The sequence below is a fragment of the Zosterops lateralis genome (genome assembly GCF_965231275.1).
Source record: "Zosterops lateralis genome assembly, chromosome: 3".
Taxonomy (NCBI): domain Eukaryota; kingdom Metazoa; phylum Chordata; class Aves; order Passeriformes; family Zosteropidae; genus Zosterops; species Zosterops lateralis.
In genome coordinates, this window is record NC_139764.1 from 9,586,317 (window position 1) to 9,602,700 (window position 16,384).

Genomic DNA, 16,384 nt, shown 5'->3' on the forward strand with positions numbered 1-16,384 from the left:
TGTGCAGTTGACCCCAAGCCTTGAGGATGGCTGCAGGATTTCTCTATTCACTTAGTGAATAGATCTCAGTGAACATCCTCATCTAGAGCAAAACCCCAGAACCTTATTAAGTGGTTGAGCCAGCCACAGAAATGAGAAAGCTTCCAAATAGAAAGCAAAATATCAAGAGGATGGAGCAGAGAGAGAGATTCTGCTCAGAGGGGTTTTCTGCTTTGCTGTGGCTCCAGGGTCATGTGCTGGATCATCAGTGACATTGTTTCTTGGGGACCATTGACTGGGCTCTGGGGAAGCCATGGGCATTTTGGCAAGCAGGAAAGCCTGTGCTTTCATTCATCTGTCTGAAATGGAAGGGTTTGTGGCAAGCCATTTGGCCAGAGCAAGGCAGCCTTTGCACCAGTGCCAGTTCCACAGTTTAAATACAGCTTCTGCCACAAGGCTGAGACATAGTTGTACTTCCACATGTGGCCAGAAATGCCACAGGCCTGGAGCAGGCTGCAGGGTGAGCAGAGTCCTCACATTTACCCCTGTCTTTGCAAAAAGATCTTTGCAGAGGGATTTGAAGGGCTGCAATATGCCAGAGAGGTAGCAAAAATATCACATACATTTAATTTCAGAACTCTAGCAGCCATCACCAATGCAATGCTATTTGCTGCATTTGTGCTTCTCTAGACTTTGAATAAATGGACTCCTTCCAGCAACAAGTAGGAGACAACTGGAGACTGTTCTCCAGCTCCCTAAGGTAAAATCTTAATTCCACTTAAATCAGTGGCAAAAGACCCATACACTAAAGTGAAACCAGGATTTCTTTCCTGGGAGTTGAAGGGTTTGGATGCCGGTCTCTTAAAGTTTGGCACCCAAAGCACCTCCTCGACTGGCAGCTCTCTGAGGTGAACTTCCCATGCTCTTCTTGTTCACCCTGGAGGAGACTGAGGGGAGACCTCAGTGCAGTTATAATTTCCTTGGGAGGGGAAGAGGAGGGGCAGGCACTGATCTCTTCTCTGTGGTGACAGTGACAGGACCTGAGGGAACAGCCTGGAGCTGTGTCAGGGGAGGTTTAGGCTGGATATTAAGAAAAGCTTCTTCATCCAGAGGGTGGTTTGGCACTGGGAATAGGCTCCTCAGGAAAGTGATCGCAGCACCAAGACTGACAGAGCACAAGAAGCGTTTGGACAACACTCTCAGGCACACAGTGTGTGATTGTTGTGTGATTGTTGGGGTGTCCTGTGCAGGGCCACCAGTTGGGCTTTGTATGTCCCTTCCAGCTGAGGATATTCCGTCATTCTCCTTCCCCCATCCTCCTCAGAGACACTGGGTACAATGACAGTCTACATCCATAAAAAGGGATTTCTTAAACTACACAGTGCACCAACTCCCCAATTTTGTCTTAAAAGGACTGTTTGAAATGGGAGCCACTTTCTGCTCCTGCAAAGGAGCAAGTGTCCTAGTGACAGCTGAGGGGTTTGTGGGACTCCAGGATCACTGATTTTAAACTTAGCACCTTAGCTTGTCACCTGGGTTTTTTTTCCTGTGCCCAATTACCAGGACATCTCATTTATTTGGACCTTCACAAAAGAAATATAGGTAGGAGGAGTAAACAGTTTTGACTTAAAAAGTGACAAATTGGCAGGGAAGTTCCCTCAGCCACCTTTCACTCACTGTTGACAGCTCACAGGGTTTCCAGATGGCAGCACTTATTTCTGATATAAGGTTGAAAATTCCAATCAAAGATTTTTTTAAAAAAGGCTAAAAGGATGCCTGTGTACTAACATTCATGACCAAAAGGTCCTGCAACAAAATAAAAGCACCTCTGAAACGACTGTGTTTTCAAACCCACTCACATACATAACATTTTAAGAGCTGTCACCATCAGAGCACTTTTTACAGCCAGTTCCTGAAGGAAGTGGTTGTAAAGATGTGGCATGAGGAGCAGCAAATCCAGGTGCTGAGCAGAGGGCTTTTGAACTCAGAGCAAATGTGTGATGCTTTTTCCTAACCAGAACAACTGCTGTTTGTGACCATCTGAACTTTGAGCTACAAGAAAATGTCTTTGGGGTTCATCAGGCTGATATCCTGCCTTTAACCACAGCCTGTACCAGATACTTCAAAGGGAAAGAATACAAGAAACTCTGTATTGGAATCATCTGCTAGCAGAGGAAATTTCTTCCCAACATCAGACAATTTGTCATTGATTTATCTCCTCAAACAGGCAAGTTTATGTGCCTCTTAAAAAAAAAAAAAATCCAGTTGAATGTAACAGTGATGTGAGTTTATTCATTTACCCTAACAAATTTTTATTTGAAATATAGTTAATTTCTCTAAAATAACAACTCTTCTACCATTTTCTCTGGTGGTTTTCCTAGTGCTAAAATTACAGTTTGAGGCTTTTTTCCAGCCACTTTTTCATACGGATTGACCTTGAAATGTGACAAGGTTCAGGAGCTGTGGCCCTATGGCAGCTATTTTGCAAATGACAGTGTCTCCTCCTCCAAATCCTTCTCCTGGCAAGAGATTTAATCCTCTTTTATGGATCCTATTACCATCATTTCCTTATTGTTGGGATGATACTGTGTTATTGTTGCACTGTTCCTCTGGAGCCTCCTGTATGTCAAAGACCCAAAACAGATCGAGGGTATGAGGCAGGTAGTGAAAACACAGCAATTTGTTGGTTGGTTTGTTTGTTCGTTAGATTACTGACATTGAGTTGGATCTATAATTTTTGTTTTCTAGAACTCAGATACTTTCCCAAGCAGCTGTGCTATAGCTGTGAATGTTAACTAGAATGAACAGGGTGTCTGACAGGAAGGTGTAAATTCTGTATTTAGGCTCAATGGGCTTTGCTCTGAGAGGTGTTGAATGTCTTAATTTTTTCTAAAACCCATGAGCTTGATAGGTGTCAAACGCTGGCTCTGCAGAGGTCAATGGCAAACTTCCCACTGAATTTAGTAAAGTATAACCACCCCCAAAGTACAGAGTTAGGACACTAATTATTGGCAGTTATTTTTCTAAGAGCCTGGCTAATGCACAGAGCAATACCAGAATGCCTCTGTGGGTTTTATTTCTTTGTACAAAGGCCCATGCATTTTCCCAAAACCTAACATGAAATACAGGAAAATTCTTAGCCTAAGTTGCCATCACAATCCATTTAAAGGTCATTTATTCACTCTTAGTCACAAATACCTGCTTTGCTTAATACAAGGCCTGGCCAGTTGAGCAGTTCAGCCAAATAGTAGAAACTTGGTGGTTCTGCTGCAGAAACTCTCTGGTTGATGTTTGGATCCTAATGTGAGACTTCTAATTCGGTCGTTTAGTCAATTTTAATTGCTTCAACATGAAGTGCAGATGAGCAGCATCCACGGAAACCAGGCCACAGATCACTGAAAATAGCAGGTACAGGGCCCTCTAAGATGTGGGTCCTAAGGCTCTGTGCCTCATTGAATTTAATTACAGCTTGGAGTAAAAAGGCAAACACAAATTCATCTTTGGCTTGGTTTCATACAGATTTGTATTTGCACCATTAATCTTCTGCTTGTCCCATCCATTGCTCCAGTAATGCTTCTCCAGCCACATGTCCAGGGAAAACCAAACTGTGGTCTCGCAGACATTAATTTCCTACAGGCTCCATAAAAATAGGCAGCTGTGTAGAACAGAGAGCTCTCAGTGCTCTTGCTGAGCTCATCCCTGATTAGACACTGGGCAAACAGTGTGGGGAAAACCCTTGTTAGGAGTGCCTTACCTGTGGGTAAACTCAGCTGGCAGTCATGCCCTCTTGGACACTAAACAGCCACCCCACAAGAGCAGCTTTGCTTTCATACCATACTTCTCACTTAAACAGCCTGTTGTGCTCAGACACATCCTTCAGAAACCAAGCCCTGTTTATTTCATCGCTCGTGGAATACTTGTTTTAACATATAGCAGTGATATCTAGGAGGGAAGTGCCATGTTTTCCCAATCAGAGCAAAGAAATCTGTCAAGTAATGCCCTGGGTTTTTTCAGTCTGACTGTAGCTGCTAGAGGGTCTGCTTCACAATTTGTTAATTCAGCTGCCAGTGTTGGCTGCATCTTTGAAGGACTGTAGGTGGATGATTTGTTGTTGTTGTTGTTGTCAGATTGAAGTCTGCTTTCACCTTTTTTTACTACTTTCTTGTGCATCAATATGAGTACTTTTCCATCTATGAAGCTAAATTATTGTAGCTGGGAAGCCAGTGATTCCAAGAGATTTCTGTGAGCTTCTGCTTGCATGATGAGAGAGATTCCTGTGCTCCAAAAGGCTTAAAATGTCTGAGTCTTGCTAATAATAACAACCCAAAAGAGAATAGTCCAGCTGACTGTATGTAGGCCAGACTTAATCAATTAACACACTGAGATAATGACATACCAGCCTATGGAGCCTTCTAAATATAATCATGTGTGAAAAAGGCCACTGGGTACAGGATGGCTTCACAAGTTAAATAGCACAGAACTGCCAATATTTAGATCTGGGATTTCCAGAAGGCCACAGAGGAGACAGAGAGCAACAGCTCTGGAGAAATGTGCATCTTTCCATGCTAATGTCTCTGCTGATACCACAGCTCAGGGGATACTGAGATCAGAAATTCATTTCCACTGCCATCCTTTACGGCTGCTGGTTGCAAACTGATACCTGTTGGAACTGTTCAGCCAATGGGGTTGTTCCCACACACATCATTTCAGAGCACACAGAAACTTTGCTCGCCCTGAAAGTTTCGGTCGCGTTGTTCGAGCTCATGTGACCCGAAGTTTGCACAACAGCTCCTAAAAAAGTGGGGCCTCCAAATGTCAAAGGGAGCCCCCTTTCATGTAAAAGATGAAAGGCACGTTGTCTTGGCTGAGTTCCAGCATCTATCCTTGTGTGTTGGAGCGGATGATGGAGGATTTCTGGTGGTGGCTCCTGAACCGGGCGCCCTTTCACAGCCAGTAAAGCCGAGTCCGTTTGCCTTGATTTTGCCATGGGCTAAGTCGGGTACAAAGGGGTTACAGTAAACCCTTAATTGGTGGCTGCTTGAATGTCTGTGCAAGCCCTTAGTTCACCCATGTGTACGAGGGGTGCCTTCCTTTTTGACCCTTTTGTCTAATCTGGTTTGATGGTAAGATCTTCCAGGCAGAGATTGTTGCCACATGGTTGCGCAGTGCTGTGCTGGGGGACCCTGGTTCCTGTGGTAAATAACAGCCCTCAGCAGTTACTCTCATGTGAATAAAATATGACCAGAGGAGTGATCTGAGTCATCTATCAAATAACCCACAGCTCCACCCTCGTGCAGCCCCTCCATACAAATCCTGAGGTTCATTTAAAGAATCTAAAGAATGGTATAGAGTGATTTTGGTTGAGCACCAAAGATTTATGTAACCTCACGAGCTCCCCGTGCTGTTCCTCCGAGCTTGGGGTTTTGCATCGTTGCTGGCTGGCCCCCAAAAGACCAGGACTAGGTTTCTAGCTGCTCTGTGGAGGCTATGCTAAACTACAGGTTTAAATATTCATTGCATTCTTCGCATGCCAAATCATCTAAGTTGGAAAGCAGGAGTCTAAGATTTTGCAAAGCTGCTCTTGCACAAAAAGACCATTAAAATTCGTCGTGACAGAGAAAAAACAACAACATTGCCAGTAGTAGGGAACTTTCTGTTGACTTGGCTAATGCTGTGTGGAGCTAACCCACATTAATCCACTTAAATGGAAGGGTGAGCCTGATCCAGTAAAAGCAATAAATCCTCTTTAGAGCTGACCAGACTCCAGTTGCACTATAGGAGAACCAGGCTGAATGGCAAACAGTTGGCAGGAGGTAACTGGATGGGGCCTGAATTTCCAATGCACCAGGTAATTTAACCCACAGCATCCCCTTTCCCTTAATGTGTGCAAACCAGTTGTGGATAGGCCCACATCCCAAACTTCTTGGCACCAGGGGGGGAATGATAGACTGCAGGATGGGGAAACTCCCTGCCAAAACAGAACTGGAAAGATTGAGGCAGCTCTCTGTCATCACAGGGACTGGGTACCTGAGGTGCCTGTGTTGGAAGAGTTATCATCCCAGGCAGCTCAGGCAAATGCAGGGAGCAGAGATGGACAGAGAAATGCCTGACCTGGAGCTGGTGGGGCTCTGCCTTGCCTTGGAGGCAGCTTGCAGATGTTAAGAGAGAATGGTCAGCTGCTGCTGCCTTGCTGTGGGTGAGGGACTACGTGGGCTGCTGTTAAACTCCACAGAATCACATCTGCAGCTGAACTGCCTTGGGAGCAAGGGGGGGATCCGTGTGCCTGGGAAGTGGCTGTTACTATCAGAGAGCAATTTTCTCAAGGCTGACCCAAGACACGAAACTAAACCCAGACTGGGTGAATATCTCTGTTTCCTTATTCCTCTGAGAAGCCGGGCCTGAATTTAAAAGGCTGTTTAACACTTTGAAGCCACCCACAGCTCTGTCTTTGCCTCCCACGCAAGCTCCAAGGAACTGACTCATTCCCACCGTATTTTCAGCTGCGCGTAGATCCTGCTCACAGCTCGGGAAGTTCCCCGTTCAGCCAAGCAAATCAAGTGCACATTGTGACTCCAGTTAGCTGAGCTTGAAAGGGTTTGCGACACCGACTCACAGCCGACAGTATCTGAAGACATCTGGCCTGCCTTTTAAAGTCGAGTAGGAGCCTAGTCTTGAGTTAGCTGCATAATTTATGCCTTATCTGCTGTTCTCTATTCATTATACTTCCTCGTGTTAAATAGCTGTTTGTGGAAATAAGTGACGCTGTCATCTGCTGTTAAATGAAAAGAGGTCTGCTCACAAGCAGGCATCCACCTCTGTCCTCCCCTTCCAAGCAGCAAACTCTTGTTTCTCTCACCGTGGGGACGCTGCTTTGGGTTTTGCAGAGCTTTCAAGGGTGTGTGAATGATACATACAGCTCCGGATGGTTTGTGACTCAGGAAAGCTTTTCTGCAAGGGGAGACGTCTGGTCGTCCCTCTGCCTCTTGCCAATCTGGTGAGCTGAAATGTTCTTTCCAGTTTGGACCAAAGTCCCGACATCCCTGGATTTCTATCTCACTAATCCTCTCACTGCTGAGGAGAATAACTCACTTCTTGCTGACATCATGCTGTCCTCCCGCTATGCCATATCCACTGCGAGCCTTTAAAGCTTCATGCTATGCCTGAACAATTACACCCACGTTTTGACTGGGAAACGGAGACAAAGGAAGGCAGTTAGAAGGAGGACGTGGGAGCCTTGCCTTCTATTTTCCTGTTCTTCACACTGGGCCCATTACTGCCGTCTTTCCCCCTGCCTGGTAGCAAATTTCCGGCAAATGTTCTGGGGTCACCACTCCCTGCTCCTCTGTGAAAAGTATCTCTGGTCTATTTGGGCTCTGGACCACTTCTGCATGCCATTACACCACAGCACAGTCTTTGCAGATAAACATTTGCAGGTTTGTAAGCACAGTCCTACTCACTACATCATTACAGAAGAGAGGGGGAGTAAACATCCTTTGCAGTACAAAGGAATTGTCAACAAACTCGGAGAGAAGGGGAGAAATATCCGAAGGCACCCTTCGTTTTTGGCTCGCGGCATTTAGTTTCTTTCATGTTACTCACTGAACATTTACCCCCCTCTGCAAAAATCCAGGGCAAAGGGCTGGCTGTTGTCTGCACTATTAACTAATGAAGTCAGGAATTCACCTCTGTCACCACCTGGGAATTGAATAATATAAACCCCAGCTCCTCCATCCTACTGGCACTGGGCTGAGTTCCATCAGCTTCTGAGGAGCTTTTTGGAGTGCAGAGTCCTGACCTGCTCACAGTGGCGAGTATGAGCTGAGACATGAATAAACAATAAAGGAGATAAAGGAGAGGCTGGGCTGAAAGCAACAGCTGTTTCCTATGGACTCCTGAATAAACTCCAGCTCCTCTTGCTGATGGGCTGGGCTTTTGTCCTTGTGCAAAGGAATGAGCTGCTCTGGGAATTGCATTCTGATACCAGAGCAGTGGTGTATCACTAAATATAAAGGGTCTGCTCAAAAACTTTTAAGAAGGAAAAAATGTCTACTTAAAAATGCATTTATTTCAGGTAGTTCCCAAACTTTTAGCTGTGTTATCTCACTTCAGCTGTGGTTCTAGAAGCAGTTACACCCAGACTTGCACATGTAACTCTTACATGGCAAGGAGCAAAGTCCTTAGCCCAAGACAGCCTTTTGCTGATTCCGGATGTGCTCCTCTGCCATAAAACACTTTGGAGGCCCAATGCTACATTACATAAGCCACTCAGTGGTTTTAACATACATTTCACCAGGAGCAATCCCTTCTCTGTGTAAGCAACCCCAACTAAGCAAAAGAGTTGGCTTGAACCTGTTGCCATAATGAATTTCTAAGCTGGGCTTGTGGGAATGACTCCCTAAAGCTGGGCTTGTGGGAATGACTCCATCAGTTAAGCACGAGCCTCTGCTCTGCTCTACCCTCAGGAGTTCACATCAAGTTTTGGAGCTTTAGGCATTTACTCCTGATTTCCACCAGTGGAGCAGACAGATGGGCCAGGAAAAGTGGATTTTCCTCGTACTTCTCTTGTGTAAGCTCATCCCATTTTTTTGGAAATCAAGCATTTTTCTTTTATAGAGAGGCAGAGGTTTTGGTTATCTCAATAGTACAGCAAGAGGAAATTCTAATATCAGATCCAGGAAACAGATAAATGCAATTTATCTTAATGCAACAATGTCCTTTGCAGTTTACTACTACCAAGTTACTATATCTGAAAACCCTTTTGAAAGTCTATCCACTCAGGTAGTCTCTTACTTTGGGGAAGACCTGGTCACTTTTATTTATATATGTAAATCCTCCCACAAATTATTCCAGATTAACAAGTCCCTATCCTCCCTCTCTGTCTCCCAGCTGAAGAAGGATGGCCACAAACTACCATTGACACTGTCACTTCGGAGACCTTCCCCACAAAAATTAAAATCTTGTAGAGAGCCAGAATTTCAAGTAACCCCATTTTTAGTTTTTCCTTTTTTCTTCCTCTTTTTTTTTTTTTTTTTCCTTTTTCTAAAGCAATATGTATAACCTGCTTTAATATGTGAATAAGCAGCACCTGGAGTGGGTCCACTGGTGTATCTCCCTCTCCAAACGGAGGCCCTTGGCTCCAGCTGCAGTGGGAATTGAGGGCAGCTGGGTCTAGTGGGCTCTGCTGTGGCTTCTGTGACTGTGTGGGGTGGCTGCAGGCAAAGTGGCCACCTTAGGGGGACAGACCATACCATCCCCATGTCCTCAGTGAACAGCAAAATGGAGCTGTCACTCCATCCAGGTTGTCTGTATCTTCCTTTTTTGTAGGGGAAAGGCTAGGTAAAATCCCTGGAAAAGTGAAATCTAAGGGCAGTCAAGCCTTAAAATTTCCATTTGTGTATTTGAAATGAGTAATACCTTGCCTTAGAGCTAACCTAAATATATAAAAATACAAACCTGCTGAATTTCTAATGCTGTTTCTGAAGTCAGTGTGTTTGTTTTAAAGTTCAGCATTAGTTAGAACTCAAGTCAATCCCTTCAATATTTCCTTTTTAATTTCTTTTTTTCTATTTTTCACCAAGTCTTGCCCATCTCAACTGCTTTCCTGAGGCTCTTTTCTGTTTATCCTACACAATTTCCTTCCTTCCTTCAAGTCCAGACCCCCTTGCTCCCCTGGGACTTTGCATGATAGCTAAGCACTAATCATGTACTTCTGCCCCAGAAGCACAGATAGGGCCTTCCTCCCCCTGCTTCCAGTCAAAGGAGGATGTAAGGCATAATGGTAATCTTAAACAACACTGCTATTCATTGTTTGGGAGATCTGGGAAATATCCTTGAATTCAGCTTGCTAAATTAGCTGCTTCTTGAGTAACCCACAGCTGCTGCGTATCTGTCCTATTACATTTTACAAAAATGCAGCAGTTCTCATTACACATGATATTCTCTAAACATATGGACCTTCCACTAGTTTATGTCTCTGTGTAGCTCTGTTGCCATGAATGTACACACAGAAACATTTTCTTTTGTATTTAAAAAAAAAAGAAAAAAACCCAAACCCAACAATTCTTGAAAATAGATTAAAGACAGGCATTTGCAATTACTCAGATGGAGCAAAGATGTTGGAGCTCTTCAGAATACAGCCTTTGTCAGGAGCCAGTACTTAGATTAAAATGTTGCTTCTGGCAGTAAAAGTGTAACTACCAGTGGTTTTAAAGCTTCATCCTGCCTGTTGTGCACATGAACATCTCCCTTGATACTGGCCCTGTGCTTGCATATATTGAAAGTCAGATGGACCCTGAATGTAAGGTGATGCTTAACTGTCTCTATGAGGCAATGACATGGGGTTTGGATTTGGCCTCATTGATTTACAGAGGAATTTGGATTAAAAGAAAATGTATTTCTGGTGTTACTCTGTTTACACTTCCTACTCTTTAATAACTTCTCTGTATGAACAGGGAACTTGAGTAAATCCTGAAGAGGAAGGTTTCTGTGTCTCCTCCCTCTTGTGCAGTTTTCTAGGCTTGGTCCTTCAAAATGGAGCAGGGTCTTGAGGAAACCCCAAACTTCCATCTCTACTGTGTTCCTTGTGACACAGCTGGTTCCCACGGGGAATAATTGAAGCATCAAGTACTTTAACTAAAAATGCGGTGCTGAACAAGTGAAAATTTTCCCTGGACCCCTAGAGCTCTGTTCAATGATTGCATTCAGGGCTTATTTCATCCACATCAGAAGGAGTCTGGCCAAGGATGAGCATCTTCTGTACTCTAAACTTTGTGAGCTGCCACACATTTGCACATAGTCTTTTGTCACCTCTCTTGTCCCTTTGTTGGCAAATCTCTTGTCCCTTTTCTGTTTCACTCCTCTTTGCTCTTTTTATAACTCAGATGTCCCCCCAAACATATCCACCTGAGCACAGGTACAGCCTGATTCACTTCTGTACCTGAGTCCTCCTGCAACACGAATTTATATCCAACCCCTGCTGAGTGCTTGGTGCTGCAGGAGGGGAGGATTATCTCTCTCCAGCAGGAGCTACAGAGCAGCTAGAGATGGGAATCTGTGCAAGGATGTGGCTTTCCTGCAGCCTGGGAGAGCTGCTAGTTCTGGGGTCTCTGTTCCATGCTGGTGCATTTGGGAAGGTGTGTAATGGGTCCCTAGGAGCTGGTCAGCTGCAGGCAAGGAGCTGCCAAACCCTTGCAAATCAGAGAGGTTGAAGACACAGCTGTGAGCCCTTGAAGCCAGCCAGGTGCTTCATCCTCTGCTACAAGGAGATGTCTCCTCCTCATCAGGATGCAGAGGCAGGAACTCTGCAAGAGAGGCCCTTCTCACGAAATAGAGGAAGAGGGTTTGGGTTTCCTTTCAGTGGCCTCTAAATCATTTGTCCAGAACACAGAGCTGTCTCTTCCTGGAAATATTTAGGCTCATTCCTTTAGAAGTCATCTATGATTGTGTTAGTATTTGTGCATAAATGAATATTAATGGTGAATGTGGTCTGACTACTGGGCCCATTTCCTCCCACAGCTGTTTTTGTGAGAGACCTGATCCAAAAACATCTTGTGCACACATCTTCCAGCCTGGCTCCTCTGCAGGCGAGCTTGATGGGGAATGCTTTGCTGGTTGTGGTTTAGGCATGCACACAGCACATAGCTGCTCAGTGCTGTCAGGGCCTCAACAGATCTGCATTCACCTCACAGCAGACATTTAGGTACCAAGGGAACTCGTGTTTTAACTGGAAAAAAGCTTATGTGCCAAAGGCCTCTTGTTATAGGGGAGGTTGCAGCTGAGCAGAGGTTTGGAGGGGCTTAATGCTGGAGTTGGCTGCTCCAGCTGGCAAGGAAAGCCCACCCACAGCTGAGGTGGGACCAGCACCTGAAATCAAGTATTGAAACATCTGCATTATGGTACTTTCCTTTTATTTGGATACGGTTATATGCAGTTCTACATTTATCTTTTTTTGTGGATTTATCCCAAAAACAGTGCGGGGAGTGAGCCTAGGATTCCTGAAGAAAAAAGATGGTCCAAGAGACAGCAGGTTCTGAGAAGAAATACTCCAAATGCCCCTTTTTTTAATAATTAAATTATTATATCCTTACAGATGTAGATTGATTTAAGTAGGGAAAGGGATTTGCTGTATGACTCACATGTCTGAACTATTGCTACTCATTTTTTTTTGATGTAAAACGCTCTCAACTGCTTGCAAATGATCTGCAAAGGATTTGTGTGCTCGGAAACTCTTGAGCAAGTGATTTTGGCTTCGAACACTTGAAGAGGTTGTTTGCAGATGATGCACATGCTGACCACTTCTGTTGAGAGGGAGCCTAATTCAGAATATACAGCAAGCAGCAAAAAGGTTCCCATTGCACCACATTAGTCCCAAATAACTTGCCTGACTCTTGCTTTTGATCACAGGATCCAATTACAACTTAATCCCATCAATATGAAATAAATGTTCCCACCTTTGGTTATTTTCTTGGTGTGAGAAGCTGCTCACAGCCTCAAGCCCAGCAATGAGTCTGTGTTTCGTGTTCCTGTTGCAGAAGAGGAAGGGGGACACAGGAAGGCTGGTTGGGGAAACAGGCAGCTTGAAAACCTTTCTTTCAGCCCAAAGTGGGAGCAGAGCAGCCCATGGAGATACTGTCACAGATCCAAGCAGGCTGGGGTTAAACGGTTTCCTCAGCTTTTCTTCCTAAATCAATTTGAATATTCTTGGCAAGCTCTGTTACTATGCATGGTGGGCAGCTGTGATTCAAGCAGGGAATTTTTTTTCCCCTTTCTACTGTCCCAGTCTTCCTGTCTTGTGCAGATGTGATCCTTTCCCTCTGTCTGCCTAACAGCTAATTATTTTACCATATGAGCCAATAGTCTGAAGAAAACAGACCATGCATATTCTTGAAAGCAACAACTGTGTTACAATGTCGGGGGGATGGGTAATTAAAAAAATAAGGAGTCACTTCCTTCTGACCCACTCTACTCCTTGAGAAAACCTCCAGAAATAGCAAGCATTTTGATTTACAGGGGACTAACCTACCTCCCAAGTCAGTACTCCCCACACTTAACTTGCACTATGCTTTTTGGGAAAGCAGGGAAAAAAGCCAGATTGAATATGTAAGAAACCCAGGTAACAGCTCTGCAATCTATGGCAACCCAAAAACTTACACACCCTGTAACTGTGAGAATGTGGACAAGGGTGCATCAGCTGCTCTCCAGAAACTGCCTGGGTGTCCCTGCACTCACTGAACCTTCATTTCTAATCCAAATGATGTTTTTCTGATTAAAATCATTAAGTCCCAGGTTCTGGAAAGGACAGAAATTCTGCTTCTCCTGTTTGGTGGTTACACTAGAGGGGGTTTTCCTGCTGGGGAGGGTATCTGGGCTTTGTAGCTCACTGCAAAGCCAACAGCTCTAACCCAGTGCCTGCCACTATGTCCCAGGTGTGAGCTGTGAGCTACCAGAGAGCACCACCACCACACAGGTGTGTTTTATAGCCTACAGACTGTGTTTGGAGAATGCCTGCAGGATTGGGTTACGCGGGCAGGGGAAGGCTGCAGCTCCAAATCCCACAGAAGCTCAGCACCTGTTGCTGGCTGGAGCACCACTGTGATAGAAGCTGAAGTGTGTGGTCCTGCTGAGCCCTGCCTGCTGTCTGCCCTCCAGCACCCCAAGAACAGCAGCTCAGCAGTGTTTGGCCTGGAATTTGGGGGACCCCGGTTAAAGCAGCGAGGGGCTTGGTGTTTTGCCAGGGCAGCAGTAGCATATGAATGCTGAGAGGCAAGAAGGAGGGCTCCAAAGAAAGGCATGTGGCTCAAGATGAGGTAAAGACCGTCTGGTACTTTTTGGAAAGGTAAATTAGGGCCTAAGGCACGAATCATTGTTGCATTTGGCAGGATAAGGGTTTTTACAGAGGTCTACTACTGCTGGGGCAAAAGCTGCAGGGTTTAGAATCACAAGAAAATGCCACCACTTTTTTTGGGGTTTTTTTTTTGGTTTTTTTTTTTTTTTTCCACTGGCAGGTACTTTTCCTAGACAAAAGCAGCATGCCTCAATATGGGGTAAAACCAAGGTCTGCCCCTAGCACACTACACCCACACCAAGGGACCAAATGATCTGGGTATTTTATCTTTAAAATTCTGCACCAGCAAACATAAAAGGTGACCCATACTGCTCTGAAGGCCAGCATCAGCTGCCTTCCTGGATAACCTGGGTCAGTGAATCCTCCTTAATTTTGAGCTGCAGCTTAAAATTTGATGTACTTTTGACTAAGCAGACTACTCTCCTAAAAGTAAGCTTCCTGCCTCAGTCCCTGCAGCAGAATGGAGAGAACTCCGTCCATGGAACGGACAGTCCAAGTGAATGGACTGCCTCATTCACTTCTCAAGGAACACGTGACTTTGCTGACAATAATGGAACAAGAGCCAAAATAATGAATTTTCCTCTCTTTTTTTTGGTTGCCATTTTAAGAGTGGATAACCATTTAATTAGTTTTCACCCTCTGGGGCTGTGAGTTCTTGTATAATTAGATAATGAGCAATTTTCATCACCGCATTTTGTTCTCACGAGGTGGATTCCAGCAGTGGCCACATTTCAAAGGCTCGTGTTCCAGGTTATTACCCAATAATTCAATGAGAAGCCCTAACACTTCTCTTACAAGAAGACTTTAGAGGGGACAAACCTCCCAGTTATTACAGGTGCTAACATAAACCCCACCTGCTCTTACTGGACTTGTCCCACACGATTTGTGCCAATACCCACTACAAGAGGAAAACCCTAAAATATTCCAGGGAGATTATGTGGTTGGGCGCTTCCCGAAATACCGCCTTTCATGTCCTTAATGCCACCCTTGCTTTTCCTGCTTTGGCAGGCAAAGCCAAAATCAGGGTTACACTGAGCGGTTTAGAACAGAAAGTTACAGGCCAAGGCAAAGGTTTTAATTTGGAGTTGCCCCCAGAAGTGCTGCTGTGCTAAGAAAAGTGCCTGATGGGAGTCAGGACTTACAGGATCTACTTGCATTGAGGCCAACAAGTGGCAATTAATTTGTTAAAATACCTGGAGAGATTTAAAATGGGCACATGGTGAGAACATGCAGCAAAAGGAGGATCTTGAAGCCACTGAGGTTTTAGGGCAAACAAAAACCAGATGGGAGATGGGTGCACAGATTAAAAGGTGTAGGCAAGGGGCCCATATCTGTCCTTATTCCTGCAGCTACAGTTTAATTACTACTCCTAGGCTTTAGGAACAGAGATGTATTTTTAAATAATATTTTTTTCAAAAAGGTATGTGAAGAAACATGAATTCTGCAGCTGAAGATGGCTCTTAGTACCATCCCAAGTATCTGCTAAGACTCTTCATATGTTTTATTCATGACCCAGAATAAAACTCTTTCCCTAATCTTCAATGTTAAGGTTGCCTTCAAAAGGAGAAACAAAATTTTAAAAAATCCAAATAAACCAGTTGAGAAACAAAGCCCTATGCTGCCTCTCCTCCCTGAACTTCTCCTTTTTCCAGCAGCACCACAACAGAATTCTGCATGAGGCACAAAGGCAAGGAGCTCTTCTTCAGCTCTTTTGGGCAATAAGCAGCTGTGCACAGAAATCTTGTTTTGCGCAGCTGTTAGCTGGTTCAATGGGCTGCAGCACCAGGTTAGGGGAAGGTAAGCAATTTAAGCAACTCACATGGAGGATGTTATTAAAGACCTGTTTTAATGTTGTCATGCAGTGAAGGTATGAAAATTAGCAAAATTAGCAGCCTGTTCCGAATGGAAGGGTTTTTTCTTGAGGCCTATAATGGCAAAGCTGCAGTGACTTACAGCATCAGGATAACAAACCAACCCATTAGAAAGGAACAAGCACGACATAGCAGGGCCCAAATAAAGCAAAATTTTAGCTGAAATACTTGCTGAAAAAGTCCAAATCAATTTTCTCTAATACCATTCTTAGTTAGAATGTGGAAGCAGATAATACTTGGACTTAAAAAAAAAAAAAACAACCGAACACAAGAAAAACCTTCCAAAAACCCAAACCAACCAACCCCACCCCGCCCCGCCGCCAAACAATAACCAAAAAAACTTTCAAAACTAGATCTTCCAGAGTTTTGGACCAGCTAATGACACTTTTTTGTGGAAAACAGCTGAAGTGCCCACAGGGAGGAATTCACTATTGAAAAAATTGACTAGCAAATGTTGACTGAGCTGTATTTAGTCCTTTCCACACCAAAGCCATGTCAGGCAAAACAAGCAAAGGGGAGGAGCAGGGACCATGAATCAGTACAGAGCAGAGGTATAGACAGATGTATTTATTTCTTCCCAAGAATGCACAGTGATGAAACGCAGATTTGGGGTTAAGGGTGGCCTTAACATTTTTTCTATTAAAATCCTGTCTATCTGCATCTGTCCCTAAGATGACAAGTGTTCAACCCA